Raw genomic sequence first — 17,998 nt, forward strand, 5'->3', positions numbered from 1 at the left:
ATTCATGTGAATAATTTGTCCAACTATAAGGAACATAGCTGTTGTGAGATTATTAGGTAATCATGGAATCAAATAATCACTTGAGTTGGAAGGGACCTTGAAAGGTCCTCCAGTCCAACCCCCCTGCAATGAACATGAACATCTCGATCAGGTTGTCAGAGCCTGTCTGGTCTGACCTTGTAATTACAAGGAAATGTCTCTTTTTGGTTTTCTGTATGATATGGAGAGTGTTTCAACAAAGCTAGTGTTTGTTCCCGTAAACCAGGCAGTGTTTGTGTTCAGCATTTGAGAAATTTTGTGAATCGTTCTTTAGATTTTAGTTTCAGAATGCACAACAATAAATCTCATTCTTTTTTCTATCTTTTCGGAATGCAATGTCCTCACGGAGTACTGATCTCTGAATTACCTGAATAAGAAGCAGAACTGTTATGAACCTCAGAATGCCATGACACCTACCTGTATGATACATTGTACCTATTTTTTTTAGCACAATCCTGACCCAGAATGTTAGGCCATTGGTGTTACTTTATGCTGAGCTTCCCAACTATTGTCCCCGAGTTCCTGTAAGTATGACAGGCTGAGGAAAACTCCAAATCAGTTGGCTGGTAGGATTTCTCCAGGTAAGGTTTTAATGGACTGGCCTATTCTAAATCCAGTTCTTTATGAAAGATCAGTATTATTATGTTACTGAATTCTAGACATATATGCATGAAAATCAATGGATTAATAACGTTGCATGCTTTCAGTTATCATCCCATTTCCTATGTGTATATATAAGCTGAATTAGAGCAGGAAAGAGAGAAAATAGAAAATAATTACACAGATAAACCACAATCTTTTTGTCTCAGCTGAGTACCCAACATTTTTGATGTGAGGCACTCTATTGCAACTAACTGTAAACTGCATTTAATGCCTTAGGAAATGAAGTGCATTTAAATATTATGGTGGGAAAATCAATCTAGATTATTATGAGGAATAAAACAGCTATATTTTTGGCTGTAATTTTTTTTTAGGATTTCAGTAAAAATAAATGGGAATACAGAAATAATAGACGAGCATGCAGAAGTTTAATCACTCTGCAAGTTGCTAGAACGATCTTTGAATAAGGATCATTTCACTAATTCAGCTGTATCAGCTATTGTAGGGAAATTAAAGTGTAGCTGATTAAGCAGTTATAACAGCCCTCCCCCCCATCCCTTACTCTTGAATGTAAAATCTTCTGAATGTCTTTATGTTACTTGAATAACCTTTAGAACAGCTGGACCTTTTTCTGTCATGTTTCAATGCTAAATGCTAATGGACATTCTCAAACTTTCGTCATAACAAGGTAATAGTGATATCACTGCTGGTCCTGAGGACCATAAAAGGTGGGATGGACTGGAGAGTGGGGAAATGTGGGGATCCTGGGGCACTTACATGCATATCCACATGCACAGTGTGTAAAGAGTGAAAGGAGTTCACATAGAGAAAATTCATGGTCAGGAAACCTAAGCTTTCTGAAATAGTTTTTTTTTTTTTTTTTTAAAGTCTGTTCAGTTTTGGAGAAGCAAAGAAGTGTACACTGTAATTTTGCAGAGCTACATGAGCAATACAATGCCATCTGGGAAATAAAAAAAAAAATAAAAAATAAACAAAAAACACAAAACAAGTGTGCCCGCAGCAACTGGTCACCCTACTCAGAGGTAGCAGTGCAAAAAGCATAGAGGGAAATGGAGAGAAAAAAAAAAATCACACGCTTCCTGATTTGAAAACAGCCCTAATGCCAAAGATTTCTACTCAGTCCCACGTGCCTTACATATTCCTTAAGACATTAAAGGATGGTTTTACAGTGATAGGTATTTACAAGAGGAATTTCTTACACTGAAGAGCACAGGAATGCCTCTGATTTTACTGATGGAAGTCCCCATGCACTGGAGTGGAGGTGGTGGGATAGAGTTGGTGCTGAGAAGCAGCAGGTAGGGTGCTACCTCTTTCTGTAAGGGATGGCACTCAGAGGGCTCATCCCCAGGCCACAGTCAGTTCAAAGTCAGTGCTGACATTTGTAGTTGATGTCAATATTTCCCTATGTTTGTTCCCTGTGGCAGGAAGCTCTCTATTAGCTGGGCAAGATACCCTAATTCATGCAGCCCTACCAGACCCTTTCCTGAGGAATATTACAACTCATCGTGGTGAACTAGAGATTTTTTTGTCAGAGAAAAAAAATTGTCAACCACACGCATAAAAAAGAAAGTCAGAATCACATTTTTGAGCCATTATCTCTAGAGGAATGCTGAAAGAACCACAAATGTCACTATCAGTCCTTCAATGTGTTTGGCAGTATTCCTTTTTCATCTTTATACACACACACATGTATAATGAACTTTCTTAACCATATGTATATCTAATCATATGTTTTCCAGGTATAAAGCATCTGACATGCGGTTCCTCAGAACCAGACAGATTTTTTTCTACTTTTTATCCTCATTTACTTCTCAGAAATTATTTCTCATGCTTCCTCTGTTTAAGCCAGCTGATCTGAAAACACTCTCTTATTTAATCTTGCTATTTCTACTGAAAATATTACAATTTTTTTAGCCATGTCAGTGCCTTGTTTTGATAAATATCTTGATGTTTCTAAGCCTGAAACTTCTATGGAGCTGAATGAAAATTCATGTATATTGTCAGCATCAATGCTGAAGTGAGTGTATATCAAAAATCTAGTTCTGTGGTGGCAAGAGCAGTGCTGCTAGGCCTTATACTTTTTTTGTGGCTTTGTGGCATGATGAATGTTTAGGGAGTTAGACATAGTGTAAATATTTTTCGGTGAAGCAGTTACTAGCATTGGCATTGTATTGTATGGCTTTGGGCAGAAAGAGGTGCAGGAAAGTAGAAGGGTTTATCTCATTTGCTGTGTTTTATTTATAATATTTTTGTTTCAGTACAAGTCTCCATTTGTACTTCTCTGATCTTGAGCTTGGAATTTGCTTCTCCATGGATTTGAAAAGCAATTTTCCTCATACAACAGTTAGGTGTTTCACATGGATGAAAATTTAGCACTTAATTTTGAAAACTGGTGATGAACACGAGGACACCAGGATGTACGTTCAGCAGGAAGCAAGATAATAACTTCCATTCTCTCGACACTAAAGGGCAGACTTTTTAAATAAGAAAAGTAAAAAATACAATCCTCTACTGTCATTTAGGCAGTGACTTCAACTGTGTATATCTTCATCATGTTTCTATTGTTGGAGTTTTTTGTGTTTGATGGATGAATAGTAGGGCCAGGGGAGTGAAGGGAATTCTTATGCCAAAAATTCTTTTTCATTCAATTCAATATTAAAGACTACTTTTTCTTATTTTAGCTTATTGCACTTGCAGGACTTTAAACTGATTTTTTTAATAGGTATTATGTTTCTTTGTATATTTCATTATTATGGGGAATATAAATTGTTTAAGAGTCCTTAAGAAGTAAAACTTTGGATTATAGAGCTTTCTAAGATGGAATACTTCATTGCTGTAGTTAATCTTTTTAATAATATAAAATAGGAGCAACGCTGTTGTCAGTCAATCAGAAAGGAGAGCTTCAGAGGTACAGGGAAAGTTTCTTGGGGCAAGTTGCAGCTCACATGGGCACTTTGGCAATTTCAGACCCAAATGCACCGGGGATGAACCTTGCCTCCACAGTAAATTTTTAGTACCATCTCTCCAAAGTAGTAAGCCAAAAATTTTTCAGGAGAACTGTAAAACCAGTTTTTCCTCCTTTTCACTCTTTTCATGAATTTCATGGTTGTTTTTTTTTTTATTATTATAATGCTGATATCTGCTAATTTACCTGTTCCTTTCTCTGTAACTCTGTTACTAGAATAAGAAGTGTTCATCAATCATTTATTTACTATGATATGTGATAACGTGGGGTATAGATTAGCCACAGTTTAAAAACCTTCTTTCTGGCCTTTTTGTAGTAACTTTTAATAGAAATTTGCAACTGAGGTAACAGAGAGAATGCTGAGCTCTGGGGAGTCATTCAGCTTGGTACTTAGTGTGCAGGGAGATGCACATTTTGTGCTGGTTTTCATGCAAATCTGTTAAGGGCAGAGGAGTCAAGATGCCTTAAGATGTTGAGCATTTTAGTTTTCAAGCTTGGTAGCACACTGAAGGTAGCTTATTAAAATATTCGTAATATATTGTAGAAAAAAAACATCTTAATTATACTAAAAAATATGTTTATAGTGAATTTCAAATGTGTTTTACAGATATTTTGTTAAACTTTGTCCATCCTTGTTTTAAAAATGAGAACACTACTAGACCAAAATAATAGGTGCTATTGATGTAGTATTTCAGTAGTCTTCATTTTATTTTTAATCGTAGCAAAAAAATGTATACACTTTTGACTACATATTGTGGAGTAATTAAGCAGCACAGTCTATAACAGAGATTTCAGATTCTTAAGATAAATCTTTAATTCTGAAAAAAGAGCTCTGTAGCTATTTGTAATGTATGAGCAGAATCGGAAGAATAAAATCAGAAGCTCATTGTGATAGGAAACATGCTTATTCCCACTGGCAGATGCCTTAGTACTGTGGGTTTCCTGTTGGTCTCATACGCCCTGTGCACTGACAGCAGTGGCTGGGTATGGCTTTGCAGCACTTTTTCTTCTGAAAGATAAGAACTGTTGGATGACCTGCTAGCGATCATCTTTTATTCTGCAATAGCTCAGTGTTCTTGTTAGTGATGATAAAAAAGGAATTATCATCTCGAGCATAGTCTTTGGTTTTACTGTGTGGGTTTTTTTTCTGGATAGATAAAAGCCATGTGCTATGAGAAGTAACACGAAAATGTGGCTGAGGAGTTGTTTCATGTCTATTGATTCACAGATTGCATGATTTTTAACAGTAGGATTGCATAATAATTTTTAAAGGTGTATTTCTATAAATAATACCTTAAAGGCTACTGATGACATGCAGTACTATATGAAAGGTCCTTTAGAATCATGTAAAATACATGGCCCAGGAGAAAAGCAATCTATAAAAGTGTTATGTGTTCTACTTAAAAAATGAGAAGAGGCTTCAGGTAAATTTATACTCTCAGAAGGGAAGAAAAAAAAAACTCAAAAAACCTGTGTTCTTTACTGGAACTAAATTTTTGCGAAACAGTTTTCTTTCTGTGACAAGTCAAAATTGCTCTATCTATGAAACATATTGAAAGTAGTTGGTAGACAATAAAATGGCAGATTAATGTTCAGAGAGAAAATGCCATCCATATAAAACAAAGCGTGCAAATGTGAACTATCACATACGAGGCTTTAGTAAATCAAATACATGAAAGGTCATATTGTAGAAATTCAGATCTGTATCTCATCAGATTCTCAACATAAAATTAAGAATGAATATGAAATAAAAAGTAGCACTTTCTGGATATATCTTGGTTATGTATGATTCACTGGAAAATACACAACGTGAAAGATTCAGAGGAGCAAAATCTTTGTCAGCTTGGTTTAAGCTGTACCTTTAATATGCCAAGGATCTAAAAAATGGTGATATTCAAGACCTAGTTAGGTAACTGATTCTTAAAAGTTAGTAAACATAAGAATTCTTGCATCTGTCTCTAAGATCTTGTGATGTACTATTTTCTGGAAATATGTTCTCTAAATATTAAATATTCAGATCCAATAAAGAAAAATTCACTGTACCTGAGAAGAAAGTGGAGATGTGGGCAATCTCCCCCACTTCTGAAGTACCCAGTGAAAGGAACACATGGATTGAAATATCTAAATGAAGAGAAAGTATCACTACGGGGTTTTATTAATAATATGCAGAGAAGGGTTACTTGAGTCAATTTTTGGACACTCCTTTAAAATCTAAAGAGCAAAGCTTGAAAATTCCTTGAAACGATCCTCAAGTATTTCTGTGGCTTACTGAAGGTGCTTTATGAATTGAGGTTGTACTTTTTTGTTGTAGTTGTTGCTATTAACTATCTTCACAGAAAAATTTGGAACACAGAAAATAAAGTTATGGTGAAAAATAAAAGCATTAACCAAAAGGTGAAGTAAGTTAATCAATTATCTACTTTCTTAATTAGGATAAATCCAGTAAAGTAATGAAATCGTAGTTGTAGTTAATGGAATAGATGTAGAATGACTTCATTTCCATATTTTTTTTCATTGCAAACTGACAATCACTTAAATAGCACATATGAAATGAACAGCTGGAGCTGTCACCACCTCTTTCCCTCTGTTAGTTGTCAGCTGGTCAAAATCTTATTTCTGATTCTCAATTTCTTATGCATATGAAAAATATGAAATACGGTACAGTTCACTGATGTTATCAAGCATCTATTAGTAGCATTACATAGAGCCTCAAAAGCTTGGTATCTTTGAGATGGTTAAAGAAAAAGAGATACTTCAACATATAAAAAACAATTTGCACATTGATGTGCTACATATACGCTTATCTAGGACTGCAGCCATCTAATTAAAGATCCTGTACAGTCTTAGTTTGCTAATTTCTCTGAAAAGGCTAGTATCTTATAAAGACTTCAAAATTGTTTTGTACATGCATGTTCTATATAATTATCCCATTCCTATTATACAAGTAGGTATAATTTGTGAGGCCAAATAATGGAAAAAATGCAAAATTTGCTTTTTTTTTTTTTTTTTACTCCCTGAAACTGACTGCAACTGCACAAATGGTATTTCAAATTAAATTGTTATATTTTAACTTAGAGCTAGAGCTATGATTTCCCTAGACACTCATAAATTACACAGGTTTTCGTTTTTTTTTTTTTAACCTGCCTTTGGGCCTTTTGTACCACTCCACTTTCTGTTAGTTGACTCTCAGCTTCTTTTAGAAGGGTATGCCTGAATAAGTACAAGTTAATAAAGGACAAGGTGTGCATTGAGACTTCCTGGATCATAGAGCTCTGTTTCATTACTGGAGGCAAGCAGATCATGGAAATTTATCTGTAAATTGTGTTCATTTTCAAGTTTTTGCCAGTTGTTTTTACCACTACTGCTTGTATTCTGACGCTGATAGTAGGCTTAACATTCTTACTGCTTGGAACTGCACACCAGTTTCTGTTATAGAATTGTTGTTACGTGAGCTTTGTTGGTTTTTTGTTATTGTTTGGTTTGTTTTTTTTTTTTTATATCCATTCAGTTGAAGTTAAACTGAAAAAATGAAGTAAACATATTCATTTTTCAGCCTTAATTTAAGGAAATGCATTTCAAAAATTTCATCTGAGAAACATAATTTATGCAGTCATCTGCTATGACTAAAGATCTCTTTATTGTTGATTAGTAGCCATTATAACATCTGACTAGTCTTTTATTAAAAAGTAATTAGTATTTTTCAGAGTGAATGGGATAATTCTAGGGATTGTATTTCTGAATTTGAGTAACTTCCTCAGGATGTTGTAGAAAAATTTCTACTAGAAGATGCTCATATCTTGCTGCAATGAAATTAACTGAAGCTAATCTTGTTTTACAATAGTATGTATTAATAATAAGCATGATAGAAAAAGCCTCAAGGCAAAAAGGTAAAATTGGAGCCATCAAATATCCGCATAAAGCTGTGTTGATTTGAGAGTTTTACATCTCAGAAAGGATTTCCATTTCACCAATTCCCCACGTAGAATCCCCTGTACATATTTCTAAATCAGTGGAGAAGGACCTTATTCTATCATTCTGTAAAGTCAAATACCAGTAATGAACTTTAGTTCTATCAGTGCTGTGTTTTCTTTCTTCTCCCCACAGAACATACATAAGTTTCTGTAAACCATTAATTTCTATCATTATGCAGTTTAGGCAGATATCTCTATCAACTGAGTTTAATTAACTTGGTTTATTCAGGAACTCTCTTCTTTGTTTCGACTTTGTACCTTTGTATCTCATGTGATTTATAGGCCAAATGATTGTTCATTCAAGGCTTAATATACATCTGGACACAACAGAAATGATTTCAGCTTATTCTTTCTGTCATTAGGAAACAATAAAACTCCTTAAATAATAGTAGAATGAGAATATATTCTGAAACCAGATGGCTATTATGTCTGGTTAGAAAACTTAGCAGAGCGTTCTTCTTAACTGGTGTGTATTCCTAATAATTGCAGTGAGGAAAAGAGGAATATTTCTTTGAAAATACTTTCAAGATTCTAAACCTTCAGGGATTTAATGTTTCACCCTCAATACTTCGTTATACTAAAGATATTAACTTTGTAAAGACTTTGCTATATGAAAGAGTTACCATTCTGACAACCTTGTAACAAAGTACTTTGAAAAACTCACAAGGCTTTCTGATGAAAGCATGTTAAAGCATTTGATGTAGATAAATAACACACATGCATATTCATGTTTAAAGGTAATACAAAGCGATAAGACAGTAGTGAAAACAAATAACTGATTCAAGATAAGATTACTTTGACAGAAGAAAAATAATCTTCAAGATGAAAAAAAGTAACATTATTAGAAAAACCGATGTCTTTTTTTTTTTTTTTTTTTTTTAAGAATGATAGGGTCAATACCAATACAGCTCCTCTATTTCTAAATAATTTCTTAATTTCCTCAGACTGTTTGTTTTGTTGTTGTTGTTTTTGAGAGAGAGGGGTGAGAAGGGAGATGTTTGTCCATGTGTTAATTTTGTATACAACTTTTACCTGTATTTTATCATCATGATTACAAAGACATTCTTTGAACAGAACTAATTTGCCTTCTATCAAAGTGAAAGATGCTAGCATTTATTGTCATTATTCTCTTGACTCTCTTGTCATCTTGCCCTCTCAAAGGACGGCCTTTTTTATGGTTATCTTAATTACAGTCGAGATGCAAAATCTACATAAACACTCAGTCAGGGTATTTTCAAGAAAGAAGCAACATGTTTTTATGTGTTTATAATCAAATTGGACTGCAGATACTTTCATCTGCACATTCTGAAATACAAAACACATACTTTGTCATCTTTCACCAAAAGAAATGCAATTCTGATTGAGTAGTCTCTAAAGTTTCTTCTACTTTCATGTTCTTCTGTACTGTATTATTGCCATGTTTTATGATGTAACCATCAAAATGCTTTAAAAATATTCCCAGTGAGCAGTCCCAAATTCAGCACCTCTCTTGGGGAGCAGTAGATGGAAACTGGAAGGGTGAGTACTGTCATGTAAAGTCTTCAGTTAGAAATTTAGAACCATAGAATCATTAAGGTTGGAAGAACCAATTGGTTCATCATCTAGCCCAACTAGTCCAACCATCAACCCGTGACTGCTTTAGACCATACCACTCAGTATGACATCTATTCTTTTCTTGAAAGCCTCCAGAGACCGTCTCCACCATCTCCCTGGGCAACCTATTCCAATTCCTCACCAGTCTTTCAGAGAGATTTTTCCTAATATCCAAACCAAACCTCCCATGGCACAACTTAAGGCCATTCATTACCTCTTGTCCTATTAGTGTTAACTGGGAAAACAGGCTGACCTCCAGAATTATTCTACATTGTACTCCAGTCCTTTTAGTCAGTCTCATCTGTCCTGACTAGGTTATAAGTTAATTACTGCTGTAAATAAAACACCTTCTGATGAATTGTAGCAATTTAAAGTAGTCACTGTAATTTTAACCTGATGTTCTTAAAAAATGTTTCCCTGGATAATTTTTTACAAAAGGAATTTGAACGGTGGCATACAACAGAAGCAATTAGTCCTAGCAGGTGAATTAATATTAATACAAATCTTCATCTGTTGTGAATTTCAGTACTTGTAAATACTGGTGAATTGAAAAATTGAGTGGTGTATGTACTGTACTTTGCTATTACCAGTGATCCTTAAATGTGTGGTAAGGAATAAATTACAATGGCACATTTTGACATTCAACACAAAATGTTTTTTCTGGGGTTTGAAAATCTATGCCTTCTGTAGCTATCCAGTATGTCATGCAGTCTTTTAAATTATTAAATGTCTCAGTGATCTTGGTCCTTAAAAATAATTTTCTTTGTTCAAAATTTGCAGTTGATTCAAACCAACCATTCCTTATAATTTAGCTTTTTACATCTTGCTCAGAAGCCTTAAGAGCAATCCCTGGCCTAGCATGAAAATCAAACAGCTCTTTCTATTCCTGTATATGTGGTATGTGGACTTGGAGGGGGGGGGGGGGGGGGGGGGGATGGACATAAAAATGCCATTTTCAATATTCATATCAAACTATTGATGTTTTTCAAACACTTCCTGTTTAAAACTATAAATTATAGCCTATAACAAATTTATAACAATATATTTTAGAATAGATGCTATACTATATGGTGCTATAACATTTGTACTGAAGAAATATTTGCTATTGTTGTAAAAGAATGTGCTTGATCAGAAAGGCCAGCTGTTTTAATATCAGAATATCTGTTTTAATATCAGAAAAATCTATGACTTATCATTGTCCTCTTAGTAGTGTCCGTGTTTTGAAGGGCAGAAAATTCCTTACTCTCCAGCTTCATAAGCAAAACTTAAGGATGGTTCATTAAGAAGGACCAATATCTGTACATGCTTTGCATGTTATTCTTGAATGTAATCATTCTTCAGCTAGCACCCTGATGTTGATTTACAACTTTTCATTCTTCCTTTGAATGTTGGAAGGTCATAATGAGATCTCCCTGCAGCCTTCTCTTCTCCAGACTGAGCAAGTCCAGCTCCTTCAGCGTGTTTTCATAGGAGAGATGCTCCAGTCCTATGGCCTTCTCTGGACTTTCTCCAAAAGCCTGACATCTTTCCTGTGTTGGGGGCCTCTGACCTAGACGCAGTTCTCCAGATGCAGCCTCGTAAGAGCAGAGTAGAGAGAGAATTGCCTCCCTCACTCTGCTGCCATCCCTTTTCTGATGGCCCTGGATACCCTTCTGGGCTGCAAGAACACTGAACTGGCTTATGCTATGTTTTTCATCTGCCAGGACCCCTAAGTCATGATAACCATTGCAGTGCTTTATTTTTGCAGAAGGGAAATAGTTTTCTATATTTAGGAAAGCAAAAAGATGTAAATTAATTCAGGCTGCCAAGACATAATTTTATCGTTTACTGCCTCTTTCAGTGAGTCATTTGTTGGACAGTTAAAATTACTCTGGTATTTCACAGATGTTAGCACATAGGCTCCTTTTCTTCTTGTCATGGTTAAGTGAAACTGTACTTTTTGCACTCCAGATTTACAGTTCTTTTCATTAGATATGGGAATTTTAACCAACCGAAGTATGGAGTTTTAACACACCTTTATTGTATCTTCAGAGTAACTTCTAGTTATAAATTTCAATGAAAACATAAAACATAAAACATCTCAGTTTTAGTTTGTGATATCTATTTTTAGTGGGATTTTTGTTTGTTTTTAAGTTAAAAATAAATTAGCTCTGCCTCATGGCCCATGGATTTGAAGTTGATTCACTTTTTAGTTTTTTTGGTGAAGGGAGGTCTCTCACCTCTTCTTCACATATCTAGCTGTCTTGGGAGCATCCTCTTCCTTTTGATGTGGTTTCATGCTGCAGGGGAACCTTCTTAGTCTCCTTTGGGCCTACCAAGTCTGAGGTTTTGCTGTGCAACCCATGAATTATTTCTCGGTCGGGCAGTCACATGCAGAAACTGTGACCAGTAACTTCCTTTTGCTCCCTTAAATATTTTGACCCGTTTTACTCAGTTTCCCAGTTTTGCAGTTGCTGTGGGCACTTCAGACAGACTGGGTGTGAGTACACAGCAGCCCTGCTGCAGGGGCTTCATCCTGTTGCAAACTCTGTGTAGCAAAAATAGGCTGCAGCCCTTCACACATTTTAGAAAGACGATATTTACAAGTGAACTTGAAATACAGAATAGCCATTCCCATACACGTGTTCTGTCGAGGACAACTTCTTCTTTTTTTTTTTTTTTTTTTACATCTCCTGCGTCTTTTGTCATTTTAATGTATAGAAGAAAGTGGCTTAGGCACCACTTAGAAGTTGTCATAAAACAAGAAAAAAATGTAACGTCTCACTCCTTTCCTGAAAGAATATCCTAATAACATATTAATTAATATATCACTATGTTGTGTAATATATGTATCACTATATTGTGGAGCAATCTATGACTCAGGCATGCTCCATGTTCTTTTTTGGAAGTAACATCAGAAACTATTGATCATATCTAGCATAGGTCCAGATGATTTTTTTTTAGGAAACTAAAAATAATTTTAGAGAAATGATAGTTATATCTATAAATATACAAAAAGAATAAAATAAATAAAACACTTCTTGAATATGTTTTATACATAATTTTATTCTAATATTTTTCCTCTTCACATTTATTGATAATTTCATATATTAGCCAACTTGACCAATGGTTTCCATTTAATTTGCAGATTAATATATCAGGTTACACGAATTCTAGCTGTTTCTTTTTTCGATGTACTATATTGATTATAGCTAGAATTCATCAGTCTGTAGACTCTGAGTCACTATGAAAATGTTCCTGTGTTTCCTTCACTCTTTCTAAAAATTCATCTTATAAATTATCCATCTGTAACACTTTATCCAGTCTTAAAGGTTCAAATATTCAAATTATCAGCTAATTTGTAACCATAAAAAGCATTTTATTGTTCCACTTACCTGCCCTGAGAAAATTTATCCCAATACTGAGTTACGTGACCTTTAGATTCTTTCACAAATAGTGAAGCAGATAGTTATTTCATTCAGGCTTTTAGTCAAATCTAGCTCATCAGTCTGTATGTATTGTTGAACTCCAGCCTGAATTGATTGAACCTGATACCGTTATTGATTTAAGAATGTAAATTTTCAGAAAGAGACTGTACTTAACTGCAGTATAGAAATATTTATAGGAAGATACCATCCCATTTTCTACTTATTTTCTGGGGCTTAAAAAAAAAAAAAAAGTTATTCTAAATCAGATACAAGACTAAAAGAGCTTTTATAACTACAAATATCAAATGTTTTTGAAAATGAGACTGTTTAAAGAAAGAAATCATTACTTTTCAGCATTTCGTCTTCTAAATTTTAACAATACTTTTGTCTTCACATATTCTTAGTGATACCATAATTCTATCATTAATAAGCATTGCAAGAAATCACAGAATACACATATCTATCTACTACAAATACACAACACAACTCTATAAATACTGCTTTCAGATTGAGACTGGTCACTTTATTTCAAAAGGTACTGAGTCACCTCACTGACCAGTGGTGTTTTGTGTGAGGTAGAAAACTGGGCTTTCAGTCATTGACAATGGAATTGAAAATGACTGTGAAACTAGATGAAAGTTTTAATTAATACATCCAAAGATATATCTATATACTTAATATAACAGGTTTTCTTGTGTGTGGCTTCAAGTCAGTGCTATGGAATGGCACGTATGATGTTCATAGCAGTGTATTTCTTACCCAAACAGTGTTTGAATCTAATTTGTAAACTATCATTTCGTATCTTCAGAAAGTCACAGGCCAAACTCAGATGATTCTGATGAGATTCCTTGGTATTGAATCAGGTCAACGCCTGAAGCATTTTTCTATGAAAGCTGTAATATTTATAAACCAAATAAGGTAGGAATTTTGAAGCCAATTTTATCTTTTTGGTTTCCAAGGTTACTTGTTCATTTTAATTTTACTATGGTGCTTGTCATCTGTGTAATCTATGAAAGATCTCAGTGATGGATTGTATTCTGCTTTCTTTAAATATTTTGCATTAAATATTTCCTTAGTTGTATGAAAAGTGGTATGTGACCAAGATAAGGTGGTAGACGCTACTATTAGGAGGGCTAAATTATACAGGGATAGATTATGCAGAGATCCAAATTTAACTCAAGAGGATAGTGATATAGTTCACTATGCTCCCAGGTGGTAAGGCATGGCACTTCACATATTCCACAAATGCATCCACAAGTAGTGTATATAAAGATTATAGCATATTTCCATTTTTGCTGTCAGTAATCATTAACATCTGCTGTATGAGTAGTTTTTGCCTTAGATATCTATACAGATGTCTGTTTTATAGAAAGATATAGAAATATCTGAATAACTGAAAGAAACCAAATTAATAAACAGCAGCAATAAAAAAAAAATATAATAGCAGTTTATATATAATTGACTTTGTGAGAAACTTTATCATTAAAAAACAACACAAAATTCTTACTATGCTTTTATTTTCAAAATCTGTTGATCTTAACGTCAACTGTGTATCTTATTTTTGCAAAATCCATGTTTTGTTGTGCATGCTATCAGTGGCAGCATTCCAGCCAAAGCATTTCTAAGTTTGAGCCATACCAATGAAATTTTTCATTAACATTTCAATTCAAATTTCCTGTATCCAATTTGGGTAGTTAATGAATGTCTACATACTGTAGTAGAATCGAGCTCAGCTGTGCTGCTTATAACAGCACCTGTCCCAAAATATTAATGTTTTCTATATAATTTCCCTCACATTTCAAGGGAAACAAAGATGTACTCTCCATGTAAATGTAGAAAAAATGCCATGTTATTTGGTGTGGTAGTATGCTGTGTAATTAAGTGACTTCGCAGTTAAAGTGAAATTAATCTCTGTGCAGATAGCTTTAGTATGGATGCGGTTGTTGAGTTTCTTTCTAAGGAAGCTTGTTATTCTAAGTATTTTCTCTCATTTGCAGTTTTAGACCTTTAAAGTAATAAGGTCATTAATGTCTAGTTGATGAAAGCTTGTATAGGCTTATCTTCTGATCAAAATGGATAAGTTTTTCCTTTCAAATATTGCCTGAATGTTTCAAATCTTAACTGTACATTTATGTATCGGAACAGCTGTATCCTTTCTCATATTTTTGTAGCCTTTATTATCATTATATGCTTCCTGGTGAAGTTTCTAAATTACCTGTAAACATGACTTCATTTTCTTCCTTTCTTCCTCTTTCCCCACCTCCAAATTAGGTAGTAAATTTTTAATTAAACTTGCCTTGACATTATAAGGACACTGAATATCTTTGTCATTTACACAACAGATAACAAAGAAATCCAATTTTCTGGCCTCCCACAAATTATCCCTTCAAAGAATACAGCTCTTGCTTCCCATGTTTAAAATAAGCATTACCCTTAGCCTAGCAACCACTGTCAATTACTAATCTTTTATTATTTGCTCCAGGGAAAGATTAAAGGAAAAGCTGAAACATAGCTGACAGTTTGGGTATCACATCTGGAGTAAATGAAAAGCATGGCCTGAATCCATCAGAGAAGATTAGGGAAATGTGAGAAAATTACTGATGTCCTTTTACACGTGTATATTCAAACTCATTCAGAAATTGAGGTATCTAACATTTGTCAGATCTTCTCTATTGCTTATTTCACTTAGGAGTAATATAGTAGATGGTAAAGTTAAGGAGGAAAATGTGTTCTCATCACTGACACAATTGCAGTAATGTTGCTTTACTGTGTGTCTCAAGAGAGACTTGAACATGCCAACAGTGCATAAACTGCTCCGACTCCTAGCTACACTCAACAAAGGGACAGGTTTGAGGGGATGCTTGCTCTTTGTCCCTAACAAATTTGATTCAATTAAATATGAATAATTGGTGATAAGAGAAAAATTTGTACAGTTTCCTTATAGAATGTGATTAAAAGCTGTCAAATTTCTATGAAGATTTAAGAGTATTTCATAGCATATTAGAAGTGAAATATAAATCCCATTTCAGAATACGGTGACGGCAAATCAACTTTTTGAACAGTAATTTTTCAGAATATGACATAAAAGGTAGCTGTGCCTAGATATCTTTTAATGTGATGGGACAATAATCTTGATCTTAATTTGGGTGCAACTGCAGCATTGGAATACAAAGGGAAGTAATTCTTTGAAAGGAATTGTTGCTATATAAAATAATATCTAGTTGTGGATGAAAAACTAAATGCTTACTATCGAACTTCAGATCTTTAATCTTATCAAACTGACCCTTTTACTTTAATGACTTAAATGTAGGCTTACCTCCTGCAGTAAATGTAGCAGTATAATCCTTCTATTGAGTGAACAGGACAGTACTTCCAAAAAAATATAGCCTGTATGTACACTAGTTTCTCAGATTTTCTCCCATGAGTGAAAAACTGGAAGCAACAGAACTTAATTTCCATTCCTTTACTCTCTTTCCTACCACTCAAGACCTATCAGTATGCTTAATTTCATTTCACATTGATAGACAAAGTGACGGTAATATTCAGTTTTTTAATTAAAAATTCGTATTTTTAAATAAATGTTTCCTTCAGATAAAGCTAAACTATATTATGTAAAAATGTTTGCATGAATTAAGGTCATAGGAGACTTAATGCTGTACTAAAATATATAAAAATAGGATGGATCATTAATAAAACTGTGTATAGGTTTCGAGTTTGGAAAGCTGGAAGCAGCTATTTTAAATTTATTCTGATAATACTGAGATGTTTGCACACCAGTGGGACAATATATGAAGCATGCAGTCCTGCTTTTGGATTTTTTGCAGTCCTTCCAGGGCTGTGGATAATGCTGGGTGGGATAGACAAAACCAAAAATACCGAAGGAAAACAAATAAATACAGATAAATCTTGAACTACAAATAAGCTGTAATTAGCTCTTTTGTGATATATAGGAGTAGTAGAATATAATCCTTTCATTTCAGATCTAGTGTGCTTTAGATAATAAACTTAAGTATTTTAGGTTATCTCCCTATTTAATAAAATGTTCAAATGGCATAACTTCAGCTGTGCTCACAAAGGGACATATTAATTCAGCAGCATATCATCTTTCAGTCTAAGCATTGTAGCTGACTAGGAATGGAAACCGTATGAAAGAAACTTTGATCTTTGCAGATTCAGAGTTAAGAAACTCCCCAAATGGATTTAGCTTCTTCATGAAAGCTTAACTTTCTGACTTTTTTCCAGGAAGTTTAAGGAACCCTAAGATGATAATAAGACCTGGAGATTATATCTGTCAAAGATAAACGTATACAGAAACCCTATACAACTTCAACTCAGAAGTTACTTTAACAGGCTTTAAAATCAGAAATCACTATGTTCTTCAATTTTATTCATAATAAGAGGATGCTCTATTTCAGTTATTCATGATTTTTAGGATTTTAGTAAATTTTTATTTTTTGACTGGGCAGTATTTTTACTATTATTTTCATTTTGGACTTCTTTTTTTTTAGTTCATGCTTCTTAATTCTTTCAGAATTGTCTTTAATCTCACAGGGACATTGTGTATCTTTAAAACTGCCTCCTACTGTTTCTTGAACTTTTCTAGTAGTCTAGTCTGAATTTCACAGTAAAGTAAAGCTACAAAACTAGTCTTTATTATCTTGAAGTCTCAGGAGGTCCTAATACAGGAATTCTCAGTGATGTTTCAGTTTTCTTGATCCTGACCTTAACATAAAGATGACAGATACAATACTTAAAAAGAACTGTACAGTGGTGAGCAGAAATTGATTAACTTTGATATTAAGAAAGGCCTATTTCCTTAAGGAAGGCTGCCAGACAAAAGGATCGAGCACAAATATTAGGAATCAGAGATTTGCCTTCAGATCTTACGTTTTCAAAAAGAATATATGTACCCTGGATTCATTTCAGTCCAGATTGTTCACTGGGGCTGCCAAACCCACAGAAAACAGGAACTGCTGTGCTAATACCAGTGTGTTCCTTTTACAATACACACTTAGTTGCTGACATGAACTATAAATTTGGTAGTTAATCTTTCTCAAATTCAAGATTATTTTCCTAAAATTTTGGTTACATCTTAGTATTATGCCTTAGTTCATTCTAGCTTTAGTTATGAAATCGATATCGTAAAAAGAAAGCATGGAGTAACTTAAAGGAATCAGTACATTAATAATTTATAAACAACAAATCTTAATTGCTGGTTAAAAAAAAAAAAAAGAAAAAAAGAGATTTGAGTTTTGTAAGTATTCTGTGTCCAACCAATATGATTCTTGGAAATTTAGTGATTTTTTTATTTAATTTTAAATTATTTCCAAGGTGCGATGAACCACTTTTATGTTGTAGTACTGCAATGATGATGTACATAGGTTGCTCTGGAAGTAATTGCT

The sequence above is a fragment of the Meleagris gallopavo genome, chromosome 9 (genome assembly GCF_905368555.1).
Source record: "Meleagris gallopavo chromosome 9, MGAL_WU_HG_1.1, whole genome shotgun sequence".
In the NCBI taxonomy this organism is placed as follows: domain Eukaryota; kingdom Metazoa; phylum Chordata; class Aves; order Galliformes; family Phasianidae; genus Meleagris; species Meleagris gallopavo.